Here is a 19,785-nt window from a genome sequence, read left to right as displayed (position 1 = left end):
AAAGATTCTAAAAAGAGACTTTGGACAATATTGAGAGTGTTGTTTGGGAGACTTTGACTGTCTGGATCTGATTTGTAATTAGATGAGTGAACCCCTCTGGGTGCCTGTCAGAGCACAGTTTAATATAAGGATGAGGAGACAGTTGAGCAGGTTTAGATGATGTATTGATAAAAGAACAAGCCGCAGATACAGGTATGTCACAGGTAGATATCAATTACAGGCAGTAGAGGCATTAGTCTGGAAAACAAGAAATACCATTGTTACGTTGTTTAATTTAATGATTTTGATGAATGATGTTATTTTTCCATTGTTTGTGGTTTTGTTGTTGTTGTGGTTCTCTCTCTTTCTCTCCTAGCGGCGCTTTTTAGAGCACGTACAGGTGCACGGCATTACGATGACGTCAGAAGTGGCATGGCGGCTTTGATTTAAGCCTGTTTGGATGTTTCCTCCACGAGCTCTCCTCTCTCCCGGCTTCGTGGTTTACTTTAAGTTTTCTTCTAAGCCTTGTTGTACTATCGACGCTATTCAAAACCTTTGTATTATGAATACAAAAAAGCTGAAAACTTCAGCTTGTTCTTTTCCTTTTGTCTCCTAAGTAGGGCTGGGAAAAAAATCGATTTGATTTAAAAATCGAGTTGGTAGGTCAAATCGATTCATATTTTCAAAAAATCGATTTTTTAGATTTTTTTCTCCCCCTCTTCAGTATAGCGTACAATACATACATTTTGCATTCGTCAAATCTTCCTTCAGGGTTTCCATAGCACGCTCCCTGCGGCGCAGCCCTCAATGCTTCACGACATCACGAATAGCATGTTTAATTTTTTAACGGTCCTCCACGACGACGGCGCGCGAGTGAGTGAGAGTGTGTTCGCGAGTGAGTGTGTGTGACTGTGTGTGTGTGTGTGTGTGCGCGCGCGCGCGCGAGAGTGAGTGAGTGAGTGTGTGTGTGTGTGTGTGTGTGTGTGTGTGTGTGTGTGAGAGAGAGAGAGAGAGAGAGAGAGTGCGTGTATGTGAGTGAGTGTGTATGTGCGAGTGTGTGTGTGTGTGTGTGTGTGTGTGTGTGTGTGTGTTTGTGTGTGTATGTGTGTAGGCTATGAGCTTGTGTATATGTGCGAGTGAATGAGTGTGTGTGAGACGGCTCGCGATGACTGGTCGGAAAACAACGTGTAGTCTGACATGTTTGTCCACGACATGACAAGATTTTTAGGAGTCAAAATCTATGGTCAAAATCATGTAATCTGACACAGTGACTATGTAACAGATAAAAAAATCGATTCGAATCGTAAATCGAGTTTTTTATAAAAAAATCGCAGATTTTTTTAGGGGAAAAAATCGCCCAGCTCTACTCCTAAGTTCATGTAATTAATAAATACTTTTCTTATTATACTTTTTGGTTTCTTTGGCTTATTATATCATTTAATTAATGAAGCGGGAGATGAGACTCCGGGCATCTTATCATGGCGGAACCTGTTAAACCCGTAAACCCGGTACCGGGTTGGAATTGCGTTATTAAGATCGTTATTACGATCATCCTTTAATATTTAAAGGTCCTGATGAAACATTAACAGTCATATGTGATATCATTACAAAGCTTAGACCCTCTAATTTTCACACAAAACCATCATTTTTTCATTCATTTTACATATCGCATCATTTAAATGTTTAAATTCCTCCACCCGCAACCGAAATACCGATCAAAAATAAGTGTGATTATGAATTTGAATATTGATGGCATTAGTCAAATTTGATGAACAAAGGCAAGTCATATATCAAACAAAAGCTTTCTTTCTCAGGATTTTTGCTGTATGGTTTATTTAGTTGACATAATACAACAGATCAAATGATAGCAGAATGAGTCGCGAAGTACATCTTTGATCTTTGTAAACAAACTAGGAGAAACGTTGCATTTCATCTCCAATTACAGCATGTCTGAGCTAAAAGTAGTCAAAAAGATACATAGACTTTTAGACTGTTTTCTTCAAAATGAGTCCATTTTCACCTTTATGTGAGTTTCGCTTGAGAAATAATCCATCGTTATGTCTCATTTAGTCCAGTAATGCAGGAAATAAGTCGATCCTTATGAAAATGGCAGTCGATCCACATGATATGTCCACGTGATATATGTTATCGCCGACTGATGATGACGAACTACGCATCATTGGAAAGCTAATGATCTCATCATTACGTGAACATGTCGTGAACACACCTTTCCTCTAAACCAACCAGAGTCTAAGATATTCAGCGCGCAATTTTACCTATATTTTGCGGCGCGCAGTTTGGACGCATTTAGAGTCGTGCACGCATTACAGTGCTCACTCTCGCACTCATTCAAAAAAATGCTAGACACATATTTTTTTCAGTGTTTGGCGACATCTAGTGGAATCAAATGGAACTTATAATAGGTAGCTGTTGCACACAATACCACAGTTATACACTTTCAAAGAAAGATTCAATGAAAAAAAACACAAAAGCGCCTACTTTTTGTGTGTTTCTTTTGATATTTTAAACACATACAATAGTTTTTATTACATTTGACACTTGATTTTGTTTGTTTAAATGGTTTCCTATAAAATGACACCAATATTTTGCATTTACTTCACTGTATGTGGGTAAGGGGAGCCATCAGATTTGGGTATGTGCAATTTCATGCGGAATTCCAAAATTACCCAAAGAGTTTATAAGGTGCTCTATGATTGAAATAAATCCCCGTGTGTTTAGTTAAATTGTGCGGGTCGAAAATTGGCTGTGGTGGTGCAGCTTTTGTTGGACCTCATAACAACCATAAAGGATAATGGAAAACAAGAATAGCTTGGCATACAATAAACATTCATTGGTACATAAAGGCAGCCAAAGCACACTAAATCCTCATCAGTAACATTTCACCATGGAATATACAATCCAATAAAGGAAAATAAGGCATCACATTGTACATTATAGACCATAAGCAATCATCTAACATGATAAACATCACTTTATATATGGATAACACAGCACATCAGATTGTAATCGCTCGTTTTGTATAAACAGCTCAAAATATCGAAGTCACATCCCAAAGGAATCATCAAAAAAAAAAAAAAAAAAAAAATAGTGATATACATCTCAATAAAGAAGAAATAATCACATATGGAACAACGTCATTAAGCTAGACTAACATAAACAACAGCTGAGGGCATGTCTGGACGCGTGTGTGACGCAGAAAATGACTAAATACCAATCTCTATACATAAACATAAGGCAAACATGCTTCCTTGTAGGTCAATGACTAACACCTCAAGGCAACTTCTGCAGCAAACCTCACAGATAACAAGAATAAATGTCCTTTCAGCAATCGTCGCAACATAACAGTTCAGCAGGCAACAGCAGCTTCTCTGGACAGAGTGCTCAGTCCGAAAACGATGCACTATGTCAGAATAAAAGTCCTCTCTTAAAGGAGCCTTTACAAGAAGTATCATGAGACTAATAATTTTAACTTAAAAAAATAAAAAAAATAAAAATAAAATCAATGGGCAAATGCAATGGCATATACAATGTGGATATATGACACTCAAAACTGCTCAAATACAAATATTTTACTCAAATGATTAAAGTCTTTGAAAACACAAAAGCAGAATTATTATCTGATGCAGATTATCTCAACATGGCCAAAAATTGGCTGATTAATTTGTCTGATCAATATATATTGATCTATCATTGTAAAAAAAACCTGAACATTATCACTTGAATGATCTTTACATGAAAAACAAAACGCTTTGCTTTCATTTAGTTTCACTCTGAACATTTACTGTCATCATTGTTGGTTCTGCAGAAGCTCCTCTTTCATATTTCATCTGGAATCCAGAAGGGTTGTTGCGTTTTGAACCTCTTTACGCAAAAGATTGCCATCATGATGATGATGAAGAAACAGCCTACACCAGCACCAGTGACGATAAGAGCTGTAGATCCACGTCCTGTTCAATATGATTTATAATAAAATTAAGAATATTCAGTAATCTCTTTAGATGCATTCAAATGCTGTAAGAACACTGTTACTGTCACAGACTTCACAATATATTTCTGCTGCTGTTAAGATTTTGTACACATATCTAAATGTACTCTATACAGAAACATAAAATTCAAACAACTATATAGCATATTTCTGTGTTGTGTAAGTAATCTGAAATCATACTCAGTAAAAAAAAAAAACATTATAATAGAAAGTAATATATTTCTTACCAGGATCTTCAGTGTCAGTTTCTGGTTTACTGGACTCTGTGAACAGATAATAAACCAATGTTAGTAGATGGAAAATAAATGCAATTGCAAACATTGATTGAATTTTAAACATCAGCTCAGTGTACACTGCAGGAATCTGAAAGTTTACATCACTTTAATACATCAATAGAAATCTAATTTGTCACTTTACACATCAAAAGTAAAGTTGAAGTGTGTCGCTTGATTATATACAGTAATGCGTATAACAAAAACAGCAGCAGCAGCAAGTTGTTTTATAGCTATATAATAGGGGTGTAACGATACACGTATTCGTATTGAACCATTTGGTACGAGGTTTTCGGTTTGATTTTTTTGGTACGTGTTAGAAATGTATTTTCTTATCTCATCTCTGTCCATATAAAAGCTCCTGTGCTGTCCCATAGAAAGGCCTATGCTTGCACATTCTTTTATCTACATGTAATGCAAACATCTGTTTCATATTAAGAAGCACCCCAATGTAGAAAGGGGGAGAGAGATATGTGTGTTTTCTATGTATTGTGTGTTGCGTGTTGCAGAAGCCCTTCGGATCTAAAGGACCTAAAGGAAACTGTATCGAAAATTGACCATTTATAGTTATGTTATATAAGTATATCTGATACATATGATGTCATGTATGATTTTATTGGTTGAGACTGTGATACTCCCTATACATTTTCAGTATATATTCTTTGTCTAGAATACTGGGAGCTGAGCTATTTTTCTGAGCTTCCCAGCGCTGGTTTCTTTCTTTTTGTTTTATTCATTCACTACCTGAATAAAGGACGGAGAGAAAAGAACATATAACTTCGTTTTGGAATTCTTTCTATTTCTTACAGTAGCCTACGTATTTTCAAACCGAACGGTTCGTTGGACCATTTTTCCTACCGACCAAAATTTCGTTATTTCAAATGTAGACGCGTTGTGCGTGACAAGCACAATAGTGTGTATTAGTGTGTTTAATTAGGGTTGGAGCTAAACTCTGCAGGACAGTGGCCCTCCAGGACCGGAGTTGCCTATCCCTGATCTAGACCAAGCGTGCCGCACAAGCCCTGAAAAGTGAAGCCAAAACGTCTCGATCGCCCCCCGGTGACTGGTCCTAGTATAGGTCATAAGCCCCGCCTCCCCGTGTTATTCAACGGGACGTGAGACCAACTAAACAATTAAATTACACTTCAAATATCTTTTTTCCAAAGGTGGTTTCTTTCATTTGCTGTCGTTTTTATCACGCTGATGTAAGTTCAAGTGTCTGTTTCAAAAAGAAGTTGGTCTTTAGTTAGTTACGTGATGCTATAAAAACGGTGGTGTAACGTCATGATTGACAGCAGTGATTGACAGGTTCTCTGAGCGAAGTAGTCACTGAAGCACCAACGGACATTTTTTTTCGGGATCTTCGGAGGACTGAGGAGATTGTTACTTTATTTTAACAAGCCTCTTGTCGTACTGCAATAATTTTTTTAAAAAGTGCACTCAGGGAGAGTGCATTCTGCGAGTGAGGGCGGAGCGTTGATTTCGTGGCTTTACTTCCTGCTCACTACTTCGCAGGTCTGGTCCCGAGATCGCTACTGCGCAGACTCAAGTTCCAAGATGTCAGCGCCATATCGGGACACTGGCGGCTTCAGTTCTTACCAATGGAAGAGAGCGAATGGGCGTCGTCCATATTTTTTTACAGTCTATGATCTAGACACAGGGAGAGCAGAGAGAGAGTGCCCCAAAAAATTAAAGTATAAGACACATTTTACGCCAGACTACATGAAAGTGTACCCCTGTCTTATAAGAGTAAAACATAATGACAGTCTTGCACGCTGTACAGTTTGTAACATTGACTTCAGCATTGCCCATGGTGGGTTAAATGATTGTAAAAGACATGTTGAGATGAGTTCAACAAGCTTCATTTCATTAATGTGCATATTATTCAGGCCGGTATATTATTGTATATTATTGAATGTATATTATTATACATGAAAACAATAAACTCCTTAGAGTCTTCGGGATACCTCCCTGAAATGACCTTTTGCAGGTTGGGATGTCTGAGATCCAGTAAAGAAAGCATTTGAATTCGCCATTGAAGTAATAACATCGCTGCGAGATCTAGTGAGAAACATTCACATTTCTCCGTTATTAACGGATCAAACAGCGCTGACGAGGAAACCAGGAAAAAACATTGTGCCATGAATGAACTATCCAGTGTCCACAGATCAGCAACATTTACCATGGATTTACTGTAGTAACACTAACTGCAACCATGGACGTTTGGCAGGAATAGTAGGCTATAATGCCTTCAAGTAACATTACGTCGGTTTTATTTTGACATTATGAATACAATTGCTGCCCTCAAATGTTAATCTGAACTAAAATAAACCTTTGCTTATAACTACTACAATATTACATTTCATTTTTTCCAAGGAGCTGTTTTGTTTTATATGCTCCTAAGAAGAGTCAATTATAGCTCCAGAATTGCTCAAAGTAAAAAAAATATCATACTTTATGATGTTAGTTTTAATAAAAAAATAATAAAAAAATTTAATCAAGGAAATTTCTCTGGCATTTCTTTCTTTTTGCTGAATCGAAAACGTACCGAACCGTACCGTGACACAAGTGTATCGTATCGAACCGAACCATGAATTTTGTGAACCGTTACACCCCTAATATATAATGACTATTTAACAGCTTCTTGTATTCTGTTACTAACCAATTTGTATTCGATAATAAATAATTATAATACAATGTTATATATTTCTTACCAGGATCGTCAATGACAGTTTCAGGTTTACTGGGCTCTGTTAACAGATTTTAAACCACTGTTAGTAGATGGAAAATAAATTTACAGTTGCAAACATTTATTGAATTATAAACAACAGTATTACTGTACCCGTTATGTTCACAGTGAATGTATATAGTATCCCTCCACACACAGTAAAGAAAATGAATCTGAATTCTCCCGTCATTGCTGTAGTTGGACTGAAGCTGCATGTGAAGCTGTTTCTCTGTTCACAGGAGTTCAGAGGAAACCCTTCTCTGCAGATTGAGGAGTCATAATATTTCTCAGAGTTTTGAAACCTATAGAATGTAATGCAGCATTCAGAGTTCTTCAGAGAGACGCTGCAGGTGAAAGTTACTTCTTCACCCACAGTTCCAGTCACATTCTCACAGCTTACACTGATGTCACCTGAAAAAAAAGTTTAAATCAGTTTAATACATCAACAGAAAATCACAACCCCATTTCCAGAAAAGTTAAGACATTTTATTTAATGCAATAAAATAAAGAATCTGTGATTTGTTAATTATCTTTAACCTTTATTTAACTGACCAAAGCAACAAGAAAGGATTTCCAACTTTTTTACTGATCAACTTAATTGTATTTTGGTCCCTTTCGTCTTTGGGACTGAGAACTCGATGTCTGTTTTTCCCCAAAACAAGCTGAAACATGGACTCATCTGACCACAGCACACACTGTCTTCTAGACCATCTGAGATGACTTCGGGCCCCAGAGAACTCGCTGGAATCTCTGTTAGAACTGATGTATAGCTTTCTCCTTGCTTAACAGAGATTTAAGTGGCATTTCTTGATGCAGTGTCAGACTGTGTTAAGTGAAAATGGTTTTCCAAAGTACTCTTGAGCACATGTGGCTGTATTTATCACAGTAGCATGACGGTTTCTCATGCAGTGCCATCTGAGGGCTAGAAGGTCACACACATGTAACAGAGGTCTCCTGCCTTGCCCTACACAGACTGAGATTTCTCTGGATTCCCCGAATCTTTTCACAATATTATGAATGGTAGATGGTGAAAGACAAATTGTTTGTGATTTTTTTAATTGTTTGACAATTCTCTCATGTAACTTGGCACAGAGTGATAAGCCATGAGCCATCTTTGCAAGAAAAGACTGAGGCTGCGTTTACACTGGCACAAAAAATCTGATCGTTTACTCACATCTGACACAGATCAGAATTTGTTGCACACGTGTAAACACAAAAATCCGCACGAGATCCAATTTTTTCCCCATCCGATCTGAGCCACTTCCAAATGTGGTTATAAATCAGATACAGATCCGATATCTGGACATCCGACCTACGTCTCAACACGCATCAGATATTCCCCTCTGAATTCCACGCCACCACAAGGCGAGGACGACACGTTTATTCACAAAGATAGCTTTTTAATGTTGTATAATGAGGTAGACGTGCATGTGTTCGCTCGCTCACAGCTTTTTATTGAGGTGGGAACTATATATTTATCTTTGTAAAAAAAATAAATTCAGAAACCATTAGGAGCTGGTTTTCAACCTCTGCCCGTGCCTTTTTTAAATAAAACAGCTTCACTACTGAAAGTTACATTATATTTCTCAGCAATGTGGCTGCATTAAACCGCTTCAAGCTCACTATCGCTCTCTGGATAATTCATAAAAAAAATTATATATATTACAGCGTAACTTTATTTCACTTTAAGGGATACTTCACCTCTGGAAAGATGAATGTGTATTTAAATTGGGTCATTTATGTAGTAGAAATGTGAAATTATTTTTGAATTTGGAGCCTTCTAGACTGAGAAAAGCCAGAAAATGTATTTTTGGCTCATGTGGATGAAAGACAACAACTCCCAGAATGCACTTGCTTCACTGCCCTAGGAGGCCACTCCCAAGCCACGCCTACCGGTTAGAGAGCAGTTGTAAACAACAAAGCTAAGCTACTAGTCTCCGTGAGTCTGCCCTGGTTTTTAAGATCGCACAAAATGTCCGGGATTCGGCTTTTGCGTTCTACAGTCGCCATTCATTATGTTTACTGTGGTGAGGAGGACGAGACTAGGGCCGCGGGAGAACAACGCGAGGCCGGTGGCGTGATTACTGATGAGCACCTGTGAGACGCACCGGTCTCGTATCTCTCACGGAGGAGCGGGTATTTTCTTAGCAATGGTAAAACGCACATCAACCAATCACTTGTTTAGCGTTCATGTAAACACTACATTCAGATTCACCAATCGGAATGAATTCAGTTCGATTGAAACAAAAGGTGTGCATGTAAACAATGAATGGCGACTGCAGAAAGCAAAAGCCGAATCCTGGACATTTTGGACGATCTCGACGGCCGGACTTGTCCGGGAAAAGAGGATGGTAACCCTTACTACTCAGCTGCTAGCTTAGCCTGCTAGCTTAGCTTCCAAAAAAAGATGGCTGACACTGCTTGTACATTCTGTGAGTGAGATCCCACCCTCTATGGGCGGGTTGAAAACATGCGGAACGAGCTCCTCCTACTGGCTTTAGTCTCTCACCTCTGGCCAAAAAATCCTCCGATGACACAAAATGACAATTTTTGCGTCATCGGAGGATTTTTTCCAGACAAAAAATACAGAAATCTCTCGTCTCAGGAGGATATGAGGGTGGAAAGCATGGTAATTCGAAAATACTACAGGTTTTCTACTGATACAACGCTTAATGCTAAATCCTGAAGTATCCCTTTAAGAATTCTATATCTCAGTTGTAGATACGAAAATGATTTCCGGACTATACTATATATCTGTTTCTCACATTTCGCGCCGCAAAACATTCATGAGTTATGACAGCTGTTATCTTGTCCTTGCTGGCAAATAATCATGACCATCCACATGAATTATAGAAATCATGTTAATAGCACAGCCATTCAAAACCGGGGTCTACCATGTGCATAGTAAAATGATCACCGAAAATCATTTTGGGTGGGAATTAATGTAACCACAGATATCGGTCTCAACTTTTTTGGAGTGTGTTGCAGCCATCCAAATCAAAATTAGTTTATCTTTACAGAATACAAAAATTCATTTGGTCAGAAAAAACATTGGAAATATTTTCTTTGTACTTCAGTCAGTTAAATAAAGGTTTAAGAAAATTTACAAATCACAGATTCTTTATTTTATAACACTTTATAAAATGTCCCAAATTTTCTGGAAACGGGGTTATAATTAGTCATTTTACATGCCAAGAAATTAAATTTTAAGTGTTTTGCTTCTTTGATATTAGCATCTCCAAACAGAAATGCAAAAATAGCAACAGGTTCTGCAAACACTCTCCATCTGAGACTCTTCATCTACCATGACTCTGGGTCACATACAGTCCATGTTATACATAATACAGCATGATGAATTACCTTAGAGAAAGTAAATACTTTTAAATGTATTCTCTTACCATTATCAGCTCGACAGGCAGCTGTGGAAGTCCAAACCAGAATGAACATCAGCACAACATTACTAACACCCATGGCTGAGCTTCTGCAAAAACACATGACAAACATTTAGATCTGAACTGAAACTGCAGTTGTGCTCCAACTATATAAAGGAAGAACTTGTCCTGTGTGTTGATCACCGTAACTATCCTGGACTAACAGTCACTGTGTGCAGACTAAGCAAATTGCTGTATAATGAATGAATAATGAATTGAACCACAAGGTACTGCTGTAAATCATAATTCATCTGCATTCACTTACATTACATTTAATCATTTAGCAGACGCTTTTATCCGAAATGACTTAATCACAAAGATAAAAATTAGATCCCTTTTTGACAAACTTGTGTACATTTGTTAGGCTACTCATTTTAAAATTCACTGAGTCACGTCATACATCATTCACTGCGTTCACTAGCTGTAACAAATTCTCTTTCAAGGAAACGAATGAACAGTTGCACTGCATTTACAGCATTCATGGTTTTCATTCTAAAGACAAAAATGTGCATATGAAGTGAACCCTAACCAACTAGGACTAATTAGAAAGTGCTAGAGATTAAAAAGTAGATTAAGACGATTTACTGAATGTTGAGCAGGAATGTCAGAATTTATCAGCAAAAGTTTGCTTGGATTAAATCAACCAAACCAAAAGCAGCAAGTCTGCCATCATTTGGTGTATGGATTAGTAAATATAAAGGATATTATTTTCCTGTTGAAGAGGAGTTATTGCTCTGGTCTGTATGTCTTCAGTGTGTGAGTTCATTCACTCTGACTCTCTCTACACTGTCCTACAAAGGCAAAAGACCTTAACTCGAGTGTGGAACTGAGAAAAATGACTTTAAAGATTTTTAGTTGTCCCGCCAAATTAATTATAGGCAGGACACTGGAAATCTGGCAATTAGATGTTTTAGTAATGAAAATTATCTACATAAAAATATCTTGAGCTCAAACTTTACTTTTGACCACTATTTTAAAGTTACTGTACTCTGCATTTGTATTGTCAGCAAAAAGTGAGAACTCATGCCAAGGCAAAAGGCAGTAACTTCCACATTATCAATATTTGGTTGCTGATCACCATGAACAAAATCAGTATAGTAACACCTGTATAAAATCTAGTGATCATGGCACTTAGTTTGTATGATTTACAATTACTTATAGCCATCTACTTATTGCTATCCTGTGCTTTGGTTCCATTCTGATGGATTTATTAATACATTTGACATGACAAAATACCTCCGTAGATATACAGGTCCTTCTCAAAAAATTAGCATATTGTGATAAAGTTCATTATTTTCCATAATGTAATGATAAAAATTAAACTTTCATATATTTAAGATTCATTGCACACCAACTGAAATATTTCAGGTCTTTTATTGTTTTAATACTGATGATTTTGGCATACAGCTCATGAAAACCCAAAATTCCTATCTCGAAAAATTAGCATATCATGAAAAGGTTCTCTAAACGAGCTATTAACCTAATCATCTGAATCAACTAATTAACTCTAAACACCTGCAAAAGATTCCTGAGGCTTTTAAAAACTCCCAGCCAGGTTCATATCTCAAAACCGCAATCATGGGTAAGACTGCCGACCAGAAGGCCATCATTGACACCCTCAAGCAAGAGGGTAAGACACAGAAAGAAATTTCTGAACGAATAGGCTGTTCCCAGAGTGCTGTATCAAGGCACCTCAGTGGGAAGTCTGTGGGAAGGAAAAAGTGTGGCAAAAAACACTGCAGAACGAGAAGAGGTGACCAGACCCTGAGGAAGATTGTGGAGAAGGACCGATTCCAGACCTTGGGGGACCTGCGGAAGCAGTGGACTGAGTCTGGAGTAGAAACATCCAGAGCCACCGTGCACAGGCGTGTGCAGGAAATGGGCTACAGGTGCCGCATTCCCCAGGTCAAGCCACTTTTGAACCAGAAACAGCGGCAGAAGTGCCTGACCTGGGCTACAGAGAAGCAGCACTGGACTGTTGCTCAGTGGTCCAAAGTACTTTTTTCGGATGAAAGCAAATTTTGCATGTCATTCGGAAATCAAGGTGCCAGAGTCTGGAGGAAGACTGGGGAGAAGGAAATGCCAAAATGACCTGAAGTCCAGTGTCAAGTACCCACAGTCAGTGATGGTCTGGGGTGCCATGTCAGCTGCTGGTGTTGGTCCACTGTGTTTTATCAAGGGCAGGGTCAATGCAGCTAGCTATCAGGAGATTTTGGAGCACTTCATGCTTCCATATGCTGAAAAGCTTTATGGAGATGAAGATTTCATTTTTCAGCACGACCTGGCACCTGCTCACAGTGCCAAAACCACTGGTAAATGGTTTACTGACCATGGTATTACTGTGCTCAATTGGCCTACCAACTCTCCTGACCTGAACTCCATAGAGAATCTGTGGGATATTGTGAAGAGAAAGTTGAGAGACGCAAGACCCAACACTCTGGATGAGCTTAAGGCCGCTATCGAAGCATCCTGGGCCTCCATAACACCTCAGCAGTGCCACAGGCTGATTGCCTCCATGCCACGCCGCATTGAAGCAGTCATTTCTGCAAAAGGATTCCCGACCAAGTATTGAGTGCATAACTGAACATAATTATTTGAAGGTTGACTTTTTTTGTATTAAAAACACTTTTCTTTTATTGGTCGGATGAAATATGCTAATTTTTTGAGATAGGAATTTTGGGTTTTCATGAGCTGTATGCCAAAATCATCAGTATTAAAACAATAAAAGAACTGAAATATTTCAGTTGGTGTGCAATGAATCTAAAATATATGAAAGTCTAATGTTTATCAGTACATTACGGAAAATAATGAACTTTATCACAATATGCTAATTTTTTGAGAAGGACCTGTATTAGTCCAGCGTCGGTTCGACCGTGTTTAGGGCAGTGCTGAAGGCGCCGGCGAGGTTTTGGCACTCTGCCAGCTAGATGCATGAGTGTTTCAACCAGGTCCGGTACCTGAGGCGGGGGCCGGGGCTTTGTTGTATTCATCTTTGTCGATGGATCGGGCTCAGACCATTCTGTTCTGCCTTGGTTTCTCATGGGCTTTTGGAAGTTACTGTTAAGACAACTCATTATTTTCTCGAAAAAACAACGGAATTGATTCAAGATACTTATCCACATGACAAAGGAGGTCTTGAATGAGCCAAAAATATAAATAACTCATTTTCGACCAAAAACGAAGTTACGGTCTTTTGCCTTTGCACGGCAGCGGATCTAAACTTTCACAAAATTAGTCTACTTGTAATAAGAGGTCCACTGGAGGCAAGTGTAAAGGAGAACCCAAGTGCAGTTTATTGTTACTAAAATAAAACATGAAACAAAAACATGGCGTGGCATGAAAACAAAAACCAAATCATGAGCATAAACTTACAACACAGCAGATTATTGGAAACAATACTTGACAAAGACACATGGCAAACATGAGGGCTTAAATACACACAAGACTAATGACTAGACAAGGGACACCTGTGAACAATGATCAAACAATCAGACAATAAACTCATGACAAGACACATGGCAGGATCACATGACTACAAGGGATCACATGACAGACAAGGAAGCAAACATGAAAAGAACAAAACCAGACCAAAACCGTGACACTACTCTTTGCTCTCAGAACACAGACAGCAGTTCATTTCGCAGTATTTTAGCCAGTAGTCGGTAGCCTACTGTCACTCACTGACTTGCGGATCTCTCCTTCAAGACATAGGCCTAAGGCATTTATGGCATTTCAATACTTCAAATCCTCCAAGTGAATATAGCCTACTACCTATCAAATTGTTGGTTATTATTAGGCTACTCGGTTTAATATGTCAAGGATTTGAATAACTTGGACTTAATTGCTCTACTCTTCAATAGTGTAATGTGTGTTGTGTAGGCCTATTGGGATATTGTCTTGGCAACTAATTAATGAGACTGATTGAGAAATGAGAAACACCTGGGCGGGAGCTGTGTATTGAGAGACTGGGGCTGGAAAAAGGTTTAAATGGAGCGCAAAAGACGACGGACGAGGGCTTGTTTCCGGTCACATTGTGGACAACAAGACGTGGCTTTTTAAGTTTGTTTCTGTTTTTAATCTAAACTGATGTATTAAATAAAGTTGTGCTTCGTAATAATAGAGGGTGATAGTAAAGGGTGGGTGGAACTGAAACTGGGAAGGTTTAGGGAACAGCCATAGGTACCATTTTGCACTTGCATGAGGTTGAGGTTTTAGAGTGCTTTCACACTAGCACTTTTGGTGCGCACCCAGGTTCGAATGACGTCAGAGTTCGGTTCGTTTGGATGATGTCAACGCTGTCTTCCGAACTCGTGCGCACCCGCGAACCGTAGTCGAGTCCACTTAGGGCACTTTCACACTTGGTTCGATTGCTCCCCCTACCCCTGCCCCCGATGGACTGTGTTCACATTATAGTATTTCTATCCGAACCGCGGTACGCTTGCGTCATCAGGCTGCAGCTGTTGAATGGTGTTGCTTGGTAACCGCGAATGAAAAGGCGCCCATGAATAAACTTGCTCGGTTGACATTTGTTCTTCTTTTTTTTAACCTTTTGTTTTCAACATAGACATACAGAAACACACTTGCGTCTGTCTGCCGCAAAAATTCTGAAAACGTTTCAAAGCGGGCTGTCCGCCGAAGACACATTATACGTCATCAATAGCGGTTCACTTCCGCGGTTTGGTTTGATTGCGTTCATATCAGCAGCGAACTGTACCCCAGACCACCTTTTAGGACTCGTGTACGGTTCGCGGGTGCGCACCCGAGTTCGGAAGACAGCGTTCACATCATCCAAACGAACCGAACTCTGACGTCATTCGAACCCGGGTGCGCACCAAAAGTGCTAGTGTGAAAGCACCCTTAAAAAGGGTGGTCTGGGGTACGGTTCGCTGCTGATATGAACGCAATCGTACCAAATCGCGGGAATGAACCGCTATTGATGACGTATAATGTGGTGCGTGTGCGTGTGTACACTTACCTTGAAGAAAATTAGCGTGATTGACGCATTGCAAGCAGAGAGAAGATTTCTGCTTGTCTCTGCAAAAAATTGTCTTCAGCGGACAGCCCGCTGTCTTTGGAACGATTTTAGCACTTTTGCGGCAGACAGACGCAAGTGTGTTTCTGTATCTTTTCTTTGAAAACAAAACCAAAGTTTAAAAAAAAGAACAAATGTGAAGCGAGCAATTCTATCCATTCTGATGCCTTTTCATGATGGCGGTTACCAAGCAACACGATTATGCACCGCAAGCGTCCCGCGGTTTGGATACAAATAACACAGTCCATAGGGGGCTGGGGGAGTAATCGAACTCAGGTTCGGAACAGGCAATCGAACCAAGTGTGAAAGCGCCCTAAATGAGCTTGACGTGCACTATCTGAGACTGTAATTGATTCTGGGGTTTGTCACCAATGAAGTGAGTTAGTTCACGTAGTGCTCTGTGTAGTTCTACATGCTTTCCAGGTTGTGTTTAGCCTGTCCTTGTAGTCCCCTCTGTTAATAAAACTGCATATTTTGATTGAAGTTGTGGTGGTGTGTTGTCTTCTGGTGCCAGACCATACTGGCTAAAATAATTAAAGGTGGTGGCAGCAGCCTATTAAGAAAAACAGATATTACAATAGTAATACGCATGACTGCCATTCAAAGAGTCAAGGCGGTGTTGTTGTTTCCCTTTACTATTGCACATCTGAACAAACAACAGGGAGATTTTTCCTCTTTGTAAGGCATTACACTCAATGGAGGAAATCTTATCCACCAATAAAGAACTTGTCAATCTCTCCCCCATCAAAGTTAAACAGGTTCTCTTACGAGAGTCCTCTCGTACTGCGTTTTATCAAAACGCTACGGGAAAAGTCTCTTTTCACGAAACACTGAAGCAAAAAATTATCCTTTAATTTTCATATATGTAAAACGCGTTGCGGCAGCAGCAGACAGCTATGGCGAGACGGCTTGCTCGCTCATTGGCTGCTCTGCGGCAACTGCTTAAGCCTATCGAGCGAGGCCTGAGATGACATCAGGCCAATGAGGGCCCTCCTCGCCACTTCCCGCCGAAACGGGCGTGGCTTACCTCTATAAAAGGAGCTCGAGAAGGCTGACTCACTTGATTTTTAATCTCTTCAGCGAAGCGCACGCATCGCTGGATCACGGAAGCAGCGTCGTTGAAGCAAGCACATCAGCGGGACGAGCCCTCGAAGCCGCTGGCCAACGCCGCCTTCTACAGCCGTACCTGCTGCACTTTCCGACGCCTATATCCTTTTCATTCTATTGCTTTTCTGTGTGTGTGTGTGTGTTCTCTGCAACACTCACCCCTAAAAGAGCTGCGTCTTTTTAAAGATGCCTTCCTGCGGCTCGTGCCGAGCCCCACTCACCGAGGGAGACAAGCACGTCATCTGTGTTTCCTGCCTGGGTGAGGACCATGCAGCGCTCGCGCTCGCTGACGGCGGATGCCCTCACTGCGAGCTTTTGCCGATGGTGACTCTGAGGACTCGCCTGGCATCCTTTTCCAAGCCTGCATTCACCGCCGCGATGCCGCGCCGTAAGAAGCGCCGCTCGCAGCGGGTCCCAGAACCCGCTCCAGCCCGACCAAGCTCGCCGGTTCGCCCGCCAGCTTCACCGGCCTCTCTCGAATCACTTCCTGATGCCCAGCGCCCGCAGTCTGCCGCCGCTTCATCAGAGGAAGTCGGTTCAGAGGCTGCGTCGGGGGAGAAGGATTCCTGCTCTCTGCTAGCTTCAGGCAGCGAGGATTGGGCGAGCTTTGAGGATCTCGCGCCTCCTGCCCACAAGCCCTCAACGAGAGCCAACATCGAGACGGAGCTCATGCGAGTACTCGCGCTGGCCGCGGCGAGCCTCGGCCTCGAGTGGTCTGCACCGGAGCCCCCCTCTCGAACCCGGCTGGATGGTAGCTTCCTCCCTGGTGAGCGCACTTCTCCGGAATCTAAGCCCGCTCCTTTTCTTCCTGAGTTACATGAAGAAGTTGCGAAGGCCTGGAACGCGCCCTACTCTGCGCGGACGCGCTCATCTGTGTCACCCGCGGCACTGTAGTAAGGTCGAGGACGAGCGTCTCGCCCGCTGTATTAAGCGCGCGCCCCGCCTCAAATGCCACAGGCATAACGCCTATGTTTGTATCCCCCGAAGCGCCTCTGTCGCACGGCGATCAGAGCGCGCTCCGTATCCAGCCCCTAGCCAGCCATGCAGAAGCATGGGCAGCGCTCCCAGGGGTTTCGGACTGGGTGCTAGGCATTATAAAGAGAGGCTTCTCGCTACAGTTTTGTCGACGCCCTCCCCGCTTCACAGCGCGCGTCGAAACTACGTTTTCGTTGGAAGTAGCTCACCTACTTCGAGCCGAAATATCAAAACTGATAAGCAAAGGGGCGATAGAGCGCGTTCCCCCAGCTCTAAGCGAAGGGGGACTATACAGCAGATACTTTCTAGTCCCCAAAAAGGACGGCGGTATCAGACCCATACTGGATCTAAGACGGCTGAACAGAGTATTAGTGAAACGCAGTTTCAAAATGCTCACAACCAGCAAAATTCTCGCGCATGTTCGCCGAGAAGACTGGTTCATGTCGATAGATCTGAAGGACGCGTATTTTCAAATACAGATAGCGTCACACCACAGGCGATACTTGAGATTCGCCTTCGAGGGTCAGACATACCAGTATACAGTCCTGCCATTCGGCTTGTCCCTAGCACCTCGTACATTTACGAAATGCATGGACGCAGCGCTCGCTCCTCTCAGACTCAGAGGCATGCGAGTGCTGAACTATTTGGACGACTGGTTGATCCTAGCTCAATCACGATCACAGCTCATGGAGCACAGAACCATTTTACTCGATCACCTCGAGAATCTTGGTATCACAGTCAACTGGACAAAGAGTTCATTGAACCCCAGTCAAACGATTTTGTTTCTGGGCGTCGTTCTGGACTCACAGTCTATGACAGCGCGGCTGTCACCACAGCGCGTGTTGATCATTCAGCGCGCGGCGAGGTCTTTCCGCCGCGGCGCTGTCACCCCGCTCAGGAAGTTTCAAAAGATGCTGGGTCTCATGGCTTCAGCATCGTCAGTTCTCCGGCTGGGCCTGCTCCGCATGCGCCCGCTGCAGTTCTGGTTGAAAGCGCGGGTACCGCGCAGAGCGTGGGCGACCGGTCGATTACGCCTCAAGGTCGATCAGAGCTGTGTTTCAGCCCTGGCGCCTTGGACGGCGGACGACTGGTACCAATCAGGTGTAAGCCTGGGGACTTCCTCGAGAGTGAGGATGGTGTCAACGGACGCATCCACCTCGGGATGGGGAGCTCTGCTCGAGGGCAGACCGTTCTTCGGCCTGTGGTCGGAACGAGAAAAGCTCCAACACATAAACTGCCTAGAAATGCTGGCAGTGCACAACGCGATGACGCGTTTTTGTCCCCACATCAAGGACGAACACGTCATAGTCCGTTCGGACAACATGGCTGTGGTGTCCTACATAAATCGCCAGGGCGGTCTGAAATCCATATCCCTGTACAGGCTGGCGAAACGCCTCCTATTATGGGCTCGGCACAACTTACGCTCGCTGAGAGCAGTGCATGTACCTGGGCTTCAGAATGTGGGCCCAGACAGACTGTCCAGGAACAATGTTCCCCCGGGCGAATGGTCTCTACACGTCCCGCGAAAACGCGCACTGCCCCGCGTTCTTTTCAAAAACCGACAGCGCGCTGTCCCGAAGGTGGCCGCGCTGCCCGTTATACGCTTTTCCCCCCGTCTCCCTCCTGCCACAGGTGCTGGAACGGGTCAGGGAAACGAAATGCCCAGTCCTGCTTGTAGCTCCGTTCTGGGAGAACCAGATATGGTTCCCAGTTCTGATGCAGTTGACAGATATCGATCCATGGCCACTGCCGTTGAGGAGAGATCTCCTCTCGCAGGCCGGGGGCTCGATTTGGCACCCACACCCGGAACTGTGGTCCCTTCATGTGTGGGTGCTCAACGGATACCCGTTGGTCTCACAGAGGGAGTCGTGAATACCATCACTCAGGCTAGAGCGCCGTCGACACGGCGGCTTTATGCTTCGAAGTGGTCGGTTTTCTCCGGCTGGTGTACAGCTCGGAGCATTTCACCCCTCGAATGTGAGGTAACGGAGGTTCTCTCCTTCCTACAAGAGCTGTTGGATAAGGGCAGATCCCCTTCCACGCTCAAAGTGTATGTGGCGGCTATTTCAGCGTTCTTTGGTTCAACGCTGGGTCAGTCGCTGGGAAGGAATGATTTAGTCATCCGCTTCCTCAGGGGAGCTAGGAGACTGAATCCGCCCAGACCTCCTTCAGTTCCTTTGTGGGACCTTTCTACGGTCCTGGCGGCCATGAAAGGTGCCCCTTTCGAGCCTATCCAGTCTATTAGCCTCAAACAT

The sequence above is a fragment of the Scardinius erythrophthalmus genome (assembly GCF_964197995.2).
Source record: "Scardinius erythrophthalmus genome assembly, chromosome: 18".
Classification (NCBI taxonomy): domain Eukaryota; kingdom Metazoa; phylum Chordata; class Actinopteri; order Cypriniformes; family Leuciscidae; genus Scardinius; species Scardinius erythrophthalmus.
The sequence above is the reverse complement of the archived record's forward strand: the minus strand, read 5'-3'. Positions refer to the sequence as shown.